The sequence below is a fragment of the Nicotiana tabacum genome, chromosome 3 (assembly GCF_000715075.1).
Source record: "Nicotiana tabacum cultivar K326 chromosome 3, ASM71507v2, whole genome shotgun sequence".
NCBI classification, from domain to species: Eukaryota; Viridiplantae; Streptophyta; class Magnoliopsida; order Solanales; family Solanaceae; genus Nicotiana; species Nicotiana tabacum.
The window spans coordinates 88,952,070-88,962,163 of NC_134082.1; the positions used below are offsets into that span (position 1 = coordinate 88,952,070).

The 10,094-nt window shown below is 39.7% G+C and overlaps 1 long non-coding RNA gene across 1 annotated transcript; it reads right to left on the minus strand.

Annotated features, from left to right (window-relative positions):
• Positions 1-3,850: 3,850 nt before the first annotated feature.
• LOC142174865 (uncharacterized) lies at positions 3,851-9,681 on the minus strand. Its single transcript, XR_012703955.1, has 4 exons — positions 9,570-9,681; positions 9,161-9,250; positions 8,541-8,646; positions 3,851-4,662 (listed from the first exon to the last, which is right to left on the minus strand). It is a non-coding gene; the product is annotated as an uncharacterized LOC142174865 (long non-coding RNA).
• Positions 9,682-10,094: the final 413 nt, after the last annotated feature.

Genomic DNA, 10,094 nt, shown 5'->3' on the forward strand with positions numbered 1-10,094 from the left:
ACGTCGAGGCGCTGTCCGAGGTTCCGTCGTTGTTCTTCGTTCAGAAAGGTCCGGCTTAAGTTCCGTCGGAATCGTGTTTTTCACTCTGAGTTGGTCGAGGTGCTAAGGTTAGTAAACCTCGATGTAATAGATAAATAAACTTACGTTGAATGTTTGAGATGCAATATAAAAATTGGTATGGAAATTTTCTGCCTATGTTTCATTGTCTGCATTTTGGTTCATTCTCATGTTATGTTATTCTTATTTATTTGATGACGTTTAATTAAGTTTGACTAGTTGTTCTATGACACAAGTTTGACGTTAATTTGTTCGTCCTTTACTTCGCTTAGTTCATTCAAAAAAAATTATTATTAGTACATGTTATTACTAATCCCGAAATACTCATTCGCTAAAACTCTTTTATTAAACCTCTAACAAGTTATGAGATTTTAGTTGTAAAGAAGCTGTAAGGTTTAGTATGGTTAAAAGCGTAAAAATGGCATCCCTTTAAAAATAAAAAAAATAAAATAATAAATAAATAAATAATAATAATAAAAAAAAAATGAGACGAGCCTCGCCAAATGAAAGGGACAAATTGCGGGGCCCTCACAAAGTATATGTATTAAATACTTAGATTCCGGGATGGGTCGTTTAGCAAATTTCACGGTCCTACCCCAAAATAATAATGCGCTAGTTGCTTTAGGCGCGCCTTTAATAATGTTATCTCCCTAAGCTCGGGTGCACATTTATGTGACCCAAATCCAAATCTCAACGGAATCGAAATATGTCTCTAGTCACGGGCGCATTGATTGTGGCGTGGCCCGAGATGCATTTCCATGACGTTGCAAATTCTTTAAAAAATAAGAATGAGATGAGCCTCGCCGAATAAAAATACAAATTGCGGGGCCCTCAGTAAATACTTGTTTAAATTACTTAGAATTCAGGAGGGCCGCTTAGTGAATTTCGTGGCCTTCCCAAATAATAACGCGATAGTCTCTTTAGGCGCGTGTTTAATAATTTACTTTCTTAAGCTCGGGTGCGCACTTCATGCGACCCAAATCCAAATCTCAAAACATCAAATAAAATGCGTTCCGGATTGTGGGTGCATTTCATGTGACGCAATCCAAAGACGTATTTTAAGCGATGTTCACATTCTTTTGAAATAACAATAATAAAGCGGCAAAAAGTTAAAATTGGCACATTGGTTCATAATTGTATTTTAAAATCAGATAAATAAGCCGAATATAACAGTTGAGCAACCGTGCTAGAACCACGGAACTCGGGAATGCCTAACACCTTCTCCCGGGTTAACAGAATCCCTTATCTAGATTTCTGGTACGCGGACTGTAATATAGAGTCATTATTTTCCTCGATTCGGGATTAAAATTGGTGACTTGGGACACCCTAAATCTCCCAAGTGGCGACTCTGAAATAAATAAACCAATCCCGTTTCGATTGTTCTTTAATTGAAAAAAAAAACTCCCCCCGCGCCCTCGCGGGTGCGGAAAAAGAAGGTGTGACAATAACTGCATCTAAAGACTCAGCCTCGGGCCAGGCTTGAAAAGCATAACATCGGGGTTGGGCCCCACCACCTTGAACCACATCTCTGGGTCGGCTTGCTGCTGGCTGGCCTCCACCTCTAGTGGCCTGAGCTCTACCTCTAGTACCTCTACCTCTTCCTCTAGCACCTCTACCCCCACCTATAGCAGGCTGGGTGGGCTGTGGAACACTTGATGCCTGTACCATGGCACGAGAACCCTAATGCTGAGAGTTGCTCGGTGCTCGAGGGAAAAATATGGCAATGTGACCCAAATCACCACAAGTGTAACAAGCCCTCGACTGTTGAGACTGCTGGCCTTTGCGACCTGAATGACCTCCGCGAAAACTCTAAAGAGGCGGTGCACTGATAGGAACAGGTGGTGCACTGTAGGAGTGCTGATCGGAATACTGCATCTATGGACCACAACTACCTGAAGCACCGTGAGAAACCTGAAGTGATGACTGAAAAGGCCTGGGAGGATGGCCTCTACCAATGAATCTCTACCTCCAGATAAGGTACCATTGAATCTGCCTGAATAAAAGAGCCTATTGTCTGAACCATAACCACCTCCCTGTGATAGAACCATCTCAACTATGCTGGACACATTGGCTACCTCCTAAAAAGTGATCTCACTCCCAGCCTCTATAGCCATCTGAAGACGAATCAGTTGCATAAGACCGTTAATAAACCTCCTCACCCTCTCTCTCTCGGTGGGAAGTATGACAAGAGCATGGCGAGCTAAGTCGATGAACCTGGTCTCATACTAGGTAACAGTCATGGAACGCTCCTGGAGGTTCTCAAATTGCCACCTATAGGCCTCTCTCCGTGTAACGAGGAGAAACTTCTCCAGGAATAACACTGTAAACTACTCACAAGTCAAGGCTGGCGATCCGGCTGGTCTAGCTAAGCAATAATCTCTCCACCAGGTCTTGGCGGATCCAGATAAGAGAAGTGTAGCAAAATCAACCCCATTGGTTTCAACAATCCCCATGTTCCGAAGAACCTCGTGACAACTGTCCAGATAATCCTGGGGATCCTCAGTAGATGTACCGCTGAAGGTAGTAGTGAAGAGCTTGGTAAACCTGTCCAATCTCCACAAAACATCGGTAGACATGGATGTACCATTGCCGGTCTGAGCTACCACACCTGGTTGAACCGCTCCAACTCGCTAAGCCGCTGGAGTCTGAATTTGGGGAGCTACCTACTCTGGAGTGCGAGTAGCGGGAGTCTAGGGCCCTCCACTAGCCTGAGAGACGACTGGTGCTACAAGTAGCAAGCCTGCTTGGGTGGCACTCTCCATGAGGCCCACTAGTCAAACCAAAGCGTCCTGAAAAACTAGGGTAGCAATAAACCCCTCTGTGACTTGAGCTGGGCCCACCAGAACTGCTATGGTTGGAACATCGTCATCAAAATCAACCGGAGGCTCCGCTACGGGTGCTGCTGCCCTGGGCTGAGCTCTGCCCTACCTCGACCTATAGCACGGCCTCGGCCTCGCCCTCTGCCTCTCATGGGAGCTGCTGGGCGCTCGAACTACTGATCGGTAGATGAGTAAGCGCGTGTTCTCGCCATCTACAAAAAACAAAGTAAAAATTCAATTAGTATTGAGAAACCAAATCGCACAACAAGAAAAAACAAATGTGAGATTTTTCCTAACTCTATAGCCTCTAGGGAATAAATACAGACGTCTTCATACTGATCCCTTAGACTCTACTAAGCTTGTCTATTAACTGTGAGACCATGTAACCTAGAGCTCTGATACCAACTTGTCATGACCCAGATTTCCCACCCTCGGGGTTCGTGATGGCGCCTATTGGAAGCTAGGCAAGCCAAAACTTATCTACTTACTTCATTCACAAATTACTTCCTTTTAACAAATATAAGCTATAACATGAAATCAGCGGAACTTTAAATAATTAAGTGGAAGGTAACAACAAAATATCCAGAAACAACGTCTATTACAACTTCTAAAACCTCAAATACCCAAAACCTGTTGTCACAGTGTCACAGACTATCTAACATTACTACATACAAAGTTTGAAGAAATGACAGTACACTATTTCTGAATAGTAGAGAAGGAAATAGGAAATAGAGATAGAGGGAAACGTTAGGGCCCACGGACGCCTGCAGGTCTACCTTGGGTCTCCGGGTGGACTGAAGGAAGCTCTCCAATTACTGTCTGAAAGCTACTCCATGTGCTGGTAAGTGCCTAGCCTACCCTCGGCGAAGTAGTCACGAGGCTAGGACCAGACTACCAAATAAACCTGTGTAGTTCAAATATATATACAACAGAAAAGAAATACATAAATAAACAAATAAAGATAGGAGGGGGAAACATGCTTCGGGGGAGATAACAATTTCCATGTAAAAAGACATCAAGTAGCGAATGAAATAGCATAACTTGGATACCAATAAGGAATTATGAATCAATAAAGGCACGACATCACCCTTCGTGCTTTGACTCTCATCCTCACCAAAGCAAATGTATAATAAAAATGTGCACGACATCACCCTTCGTACTTTAACACACTTCCTTACCCAAACAACAATCACAAACAATGGGGTGAGGGAATAAATAAGATTATAATACGAGTCCTGGCAAGGGAAACACAATTAAACAATTAAATCCCGGCAAGGGAAAAACATCAACAATATCAACATCCCGGAGAGGGAGATAACCAATAAAGCAATAATATCCCGGCAAGGGAACAATTTAATAACTATTTCTCTTTTTCACTTTTACTTCACAACTCACTTTACCACTTGAGCCAATGCTCCAAAGGGTTCAATCAACTCATTTACTTTCACAATTTGTAATATAACATGAGCTAATGCTCCTCGATGTGCAAAAGTCACAATTACTTCTTCAACTTTTCACAACAAACAGAAATCACTTCTAAAGCATAGATTATTCAACGAAATCATGAAAATCACATTATAAGACTCACGGTCATGCTAGACACCAAAGTATTGATACTCGTCACCATGCCTATATATCGTACTCAACAATAATCACGTAGCAAATAGGACTCAACTCCTAATCCCTCAAGCTAAGGTTAGACCAAACACTTACCTCGAACTTCCACAGCCAACTCAAGCCTCAATCACCACTTTTCCTTTCAAATTCGGCTCTAACCCAATTGAATCTACACATAATCGACTTAATAACATCAATAAATGCTAAACAATCCAATTCCAATGCTTAATTATGGTTTTCTAATCATTCTTCCCAAAAACACAAAAATTGGGCCCGGGCCCGCTTGGTAAAAACATGAGGTTCGGACCAAAATCAAATCCTCCATTCACCCACGATCCCACATATATAATTATTTCCAGAATTCGACCCCAAACCATGGTCTAAATCACAATTAATCAAAAAGCCCTAACTCTACCAAAATCCCTAATTTTCTACCCTTATTCACATGATTTAGGCCTAGAAATCTAATGTGTGTTAATGGAAAATGAAGAAAATGAGTCTAAGATTACATACCTATGAATTTGTGGTGAAATCCTCTTTCAAAAATTGTCCAATTTGGAGTTGATATGAAGAAGTTATGAAATTTTGAACAATTCCCGTATTAGCTACTGTTTTAAGTGTTGGGCGACAGTGTTCATCGCGTTCGCGAGAACACTATCGCGATCGTAAAGGGCTGCCAGTAAGTGGACTTATACGATCGCAAGTCCTTCCACGCATTCGCGATGGGTTGACCCCCTGACCTTCGCGTTCGCAGACGAGCTTACGCGTTCGCGTAGAAGAACGACCAAATCCCAGCCCCCTCCAATTAACTCTACGCATTCACGTCACAAAGGTTGCATTTGTGATGAGCGGGAACCCAAGGTTTTGCGTTCGCGACTGTGGCTTCACGTTCGCGAGAACTAAATTCACCCCTGTCCCCATTTACCTTACGCGATCATGAGAGTAACTACGTTATCGCGATGAACAACAGGCCTGAGCACCTGTAGCAAAAATTCTGCAACGTTTCTTAAGTTCAAAACTTCCCGAATCACATCCGAAACACACTCGAGCCCTTAGGGCTCCTAACAAAACACACGTAATAACTCAATAACATCATACGAACTTGTCTGTGCGATCAAATTTCCAAAATAACCTTAATAACAACGAATCAAACCTCAAAATCAAGAACTTTTCTCAAACTTTATCAAGTATCATTTAGCAATTTAGGTTCGATACCATCATGTTCTAATCAGATTTAATTTCAAATTTCCTTAAATAATTTCAGAAGATAATTTTATTCAAAAATTCATTTCTCGGGCTTGAGAATTCAATTATGGGCAGACGCCCAAATCATATATTTTCCTATGGACCCTCCAGGACCGTCAAATCATGGGTCCGGGTCCGTTTACCCAAAATATTGACCGAAATCAAATTAGCTCATTTTATTACCAAATTTTATCATTTTTTCATAGATTTTCATATTTAGCCTTTCCGGCTTCGCGCACGGACTATGCACGCAAATCAAGATGACTCTAAATGAGGTTTTCATGGCCTTGGAGACATATAATTCAATTAAAAGCAAGTGATGACCCTTTTTGGCCATCACATTGTTCGTCTTCATGGTGTGCTTGTGTCTATCATTTCAGACCGAGGTACGCAGTTTACCTCCTATTTCTGGAGAGCAGTTCAGCGAGAGTTGGGTACACAGGTTGAGTTGAGCTTAGCATTTCATACTCAGACGGACGGGCAGTCCGAGCGGACTATTCAGATTTTAAAGGATATGCTCCGAGCTTGTGTCATTGACTTTGGAGGCTCGTCGGATCTATTTTTGCCTTTAGCGGAGTTTTCCTACAACAATAGTTACCAATAAAGTATCCAGATGGCTCCTTATGAGGTTTATATGGTAGGCGGTGTCAGTCTCTTGTTGGATGGTTTGAGCCGGGAAGGCTCAATTGTTGGGTACAGATCTGGTTAAGGAGGCCTTGGAGAAGGTCAGGATTATTCAAGATAGGCTTCGTACAAATCAGTCCATACAAAAGAGTTATGCAGACCCCAAGGTTGGAGATGTGGCTTTTATGGTCGGTGAGCGGGTATTGCTCCAAGTGTCGCCTATGAAGGGCGTGATGAGATTTGGGAAGAAGGGCAAGCTTAGCCTTAGGTTCATTGGCCCATTTGATGTTCTTGATCGAGTGGGAGAGGTGGCTTATAGACTTGTATTGCCGCCGAGCTTATCAGCCGTGCATCTAGTGTTTCATGTGTTCATGCTCCAGAAGTATCACGACGATCCATCCCACGTGTTATACTTCAGCATTGTCTAGTTGGACAAGGACCTGTCTTATGAGGAGGAGCTGGTGGCTATTCTAGACCGGCTGGTTCGTCAGTTGAGGTCGAAGAGTTTTCCTTCTATTCGTGTTCAGTGGAGAGGTCAGCCTCCTGAGACATCAACCTGGGAGTCCGAGTCCGATATGCGGAGCCATTATCCTCATCTTTTCCCCAACTCAAGTACTTCCTTCTTCTATCCGTTCAAGGATGAACGGTTGTTTTAGAGGTGGAGAATGTTTCCATGTCCTTGAAAACCACATTTAGAGTCACCTTGTTTTGCGTGCGCAGTCCAGGCGCATAGCCGGAAAACTTAAATATGAAAATCTGTGAAAAATGATAAAATTTGGTTATAAAATGAGTTAATTTGACTTCGGTCAACATTTTGAGTAAACGGACTCAGATCCATGATTTGACGGTCCTAGAGGGTCCGTAGGAAAATATGGGACTTCGGCGTATGCCCAGAATCGAATTCCGAGGTCCCAAGCCTGAGAAATAAATTTTTAAAAGAAATTATTTTCTGAAATTGTTTAAGGTAATTTGAAAAGGAATTTGATTAGAACATGATGGTACCAGGACCGTATTTTTGTTTCGGTGCCTGGTACAAGTCTTATATATGATTTAAGATATTTTTGTAAAATTTGGTAAAAAACGGATGTCATTTGACGTGATTCGGACCTAATTTGCAAAAGTTGATGCTTAAGAAGTTTTGAAATATTTCTTTGATTTTGAGGTTTAATTCATTGTTTATGATATTATTTTGGCGATTTGATCACACAGATAAATTCTTATGATGTTTTTGAGTTAGTATGTATGTTTGGTTTGGAGCCCCGAGGGCTCGGGTGAGTTTCGGATAAGCGTTAGAGTGTTTTTGGACTTAGAAAATCCGGTGTTTTTGCTGGTTGCTAGTGTCCAGGTTTTTGTTCTATGCGATCGCATTGATTTTTCCGCGATCGCATAGAGTTAATTTTTGTAGTCATCAATTTGTTCTATGCGATCGCATTTATTCTTAAGCAATCGCATAAAGTTAATTTTTGTAGTCATCAATTTGTTCAATGAGATCACATTGATTCTTCTGCGATCACATAGATTAATTTAGGTAGTCATCAATTTGTTATATGCGATCGCATTGATTCTTCCGCGATCGCATAGAGTAAATTTTGGGAAGTCACAAATTATTCTATGCGATCGCATTGATTCTTCCGCGATCGCATAGAGTAAATTTTGGGAGGTCACAATTTGTTCTATGCGATTGCATTGATTCTTCCGCGATCGTAGTGACTAATTTCTTTACCCTATGCGATAGCATAGAACAAAAATCCGCCCAGTTATTTAAGCTCAAAAACAGAATGCATTACGGGGAATTGGCTATTTTTCATAAACCTCTTCTTCTCCAAAGCTCTTAGGCGATTTTGAAGCACTTCCTCACCATAATCTCTTATGTAAGAAATCTTTAATTTCTTTTCTTCCATTTTAATCAACATCTGTTAGATTATAGGCCTAAAAACATGTGACTAAGGGTAGAAAATTAGGGATTTGGGTAGAGTTAGGGTTTTTTGATTAGAGAAGCATAAATAAGATAAGACTAAAAACAACTTTCATAAATTTATCAGGTTTTGTAATAGATTCACCAAGAGTTAGGTAATTTCTTCTCTTCAAAACTGATATATGGCATAACAGAGATAGCTAAGAAGATAAGAATTTATGAAATACACAAATAAACAAAAGTAGTAGGAGTAGCTTTTTTACCTGTTTTGCTGCTAATTCTGCCTTTTGTATAGCCTTCAGGTTTTTCAATTCTTTCTATTTGGCCTACCACATCCAATAAACACAAAAGGACCAAAAGGTGGAAGCCCTAGTAAACACATATTGAAAGCGCAAAAAGATGTTAAATATTACTCTGTCTGTCCAAAATTTATCACTTAATTTTAACTTTAAACTTCTCAATTTACCGATTTTTAACCTAATCTCTATGACTTATTTTAGACCACAAGTTCAAAAGAATTTTTTTTTTCTTAATTCCGTCCCCAGTCAAATACATCGACAATATCTATTTTAGAATATTTTGAATCAATCAATCAACTGCTCAATCCTAGTTTAGAATCCACATACATGAATATCACAAATATTATTATTGCAATATTGAATTGCAACGAATCATTGTGAAGAATAATCCATCACAACAAAACCAAAAAAAATAATGTTCAATCAATCCTTTTCTTCCTTTTTCTTTTTCCATTCCAATTATTCAGGAGTTAATTCCTTTCCATCTGATGTTGTTGTTGCGGCTGGCGCCTATTAGAAATGAAAGTCACTCTAAAAGCAAAAAAAAACAAAATAGCAAATCAAACAGAAAATTTTATTCTTACCATAAAGGGGCGTATAAGAATACGAAGAAATTGGAGTATGACGAAGAACCAGTGGATGATCGATGGAGTCTGGGAGGGTTTTGAGAAGACCTAACACAAGCCGTAATGAGTTTAAGAAGAAATCTTGAACCTTCAAAAGGTACATTATTACATACAACGCCAAGAAAAAACAATTAAGCTTTTTATTATTGTGCCATGAAAAGTATGCAGACCTATTCAATTTTCATGCTAGTTGAAATTCAATAAATAATTTACCCAAAAAAAGTAATCAGAACCTAAAATTAAAATCAGAGTCCTTTTCCAAACCAGTCTCAATCCCAAAAAAAAACACAACAACAACAACAATGCACAAAGAACAAAAGCTTTGGGTGTAACGAGAAACCACAGTCGAAAGAATAATTAGAACTACCTTTAAAATTGACGAAACGAGTAAAAGAAAGAAGGGCGAAATTGCTTGTTGAAACCCCTTCTTTGTTGTTGAAACCCTGTTGGGTACTCTACTTTTAGGAGTAGTGATCGATAAGCAGGGGCGGATTTATTTAAAGTTTCTAATTATTTTCCTTAAATATGCACCTTCCACGTTTCTATGTTTTTAACATGTTAGGAACTGTAGTAAAAGCTCTTTCCGAAGTTGTGTCATCATTTTAATTTTCTAGAGTTAAACACGTAAGAATCATCAAACATATTTTTATAATTCCAATTTTTGCCGATTTCTTTTTTCGACCATATGAGTAGTGTTAATTCTAATTTTAACTTATATGAATCTTTTGTTATTTAAATTGCACAAAATAAATATAAATTCTTAATCTTATTCATGTTCAAAGAAGAAAAAACAAAATTTTAATTTCAATTCCTTATTTATTAAGATTTAATAACTAGGGGCGGCTCTAAAACTTTGGGCAGTGAGGTTGTTTCCTTAGGCCCCCAAAATTTG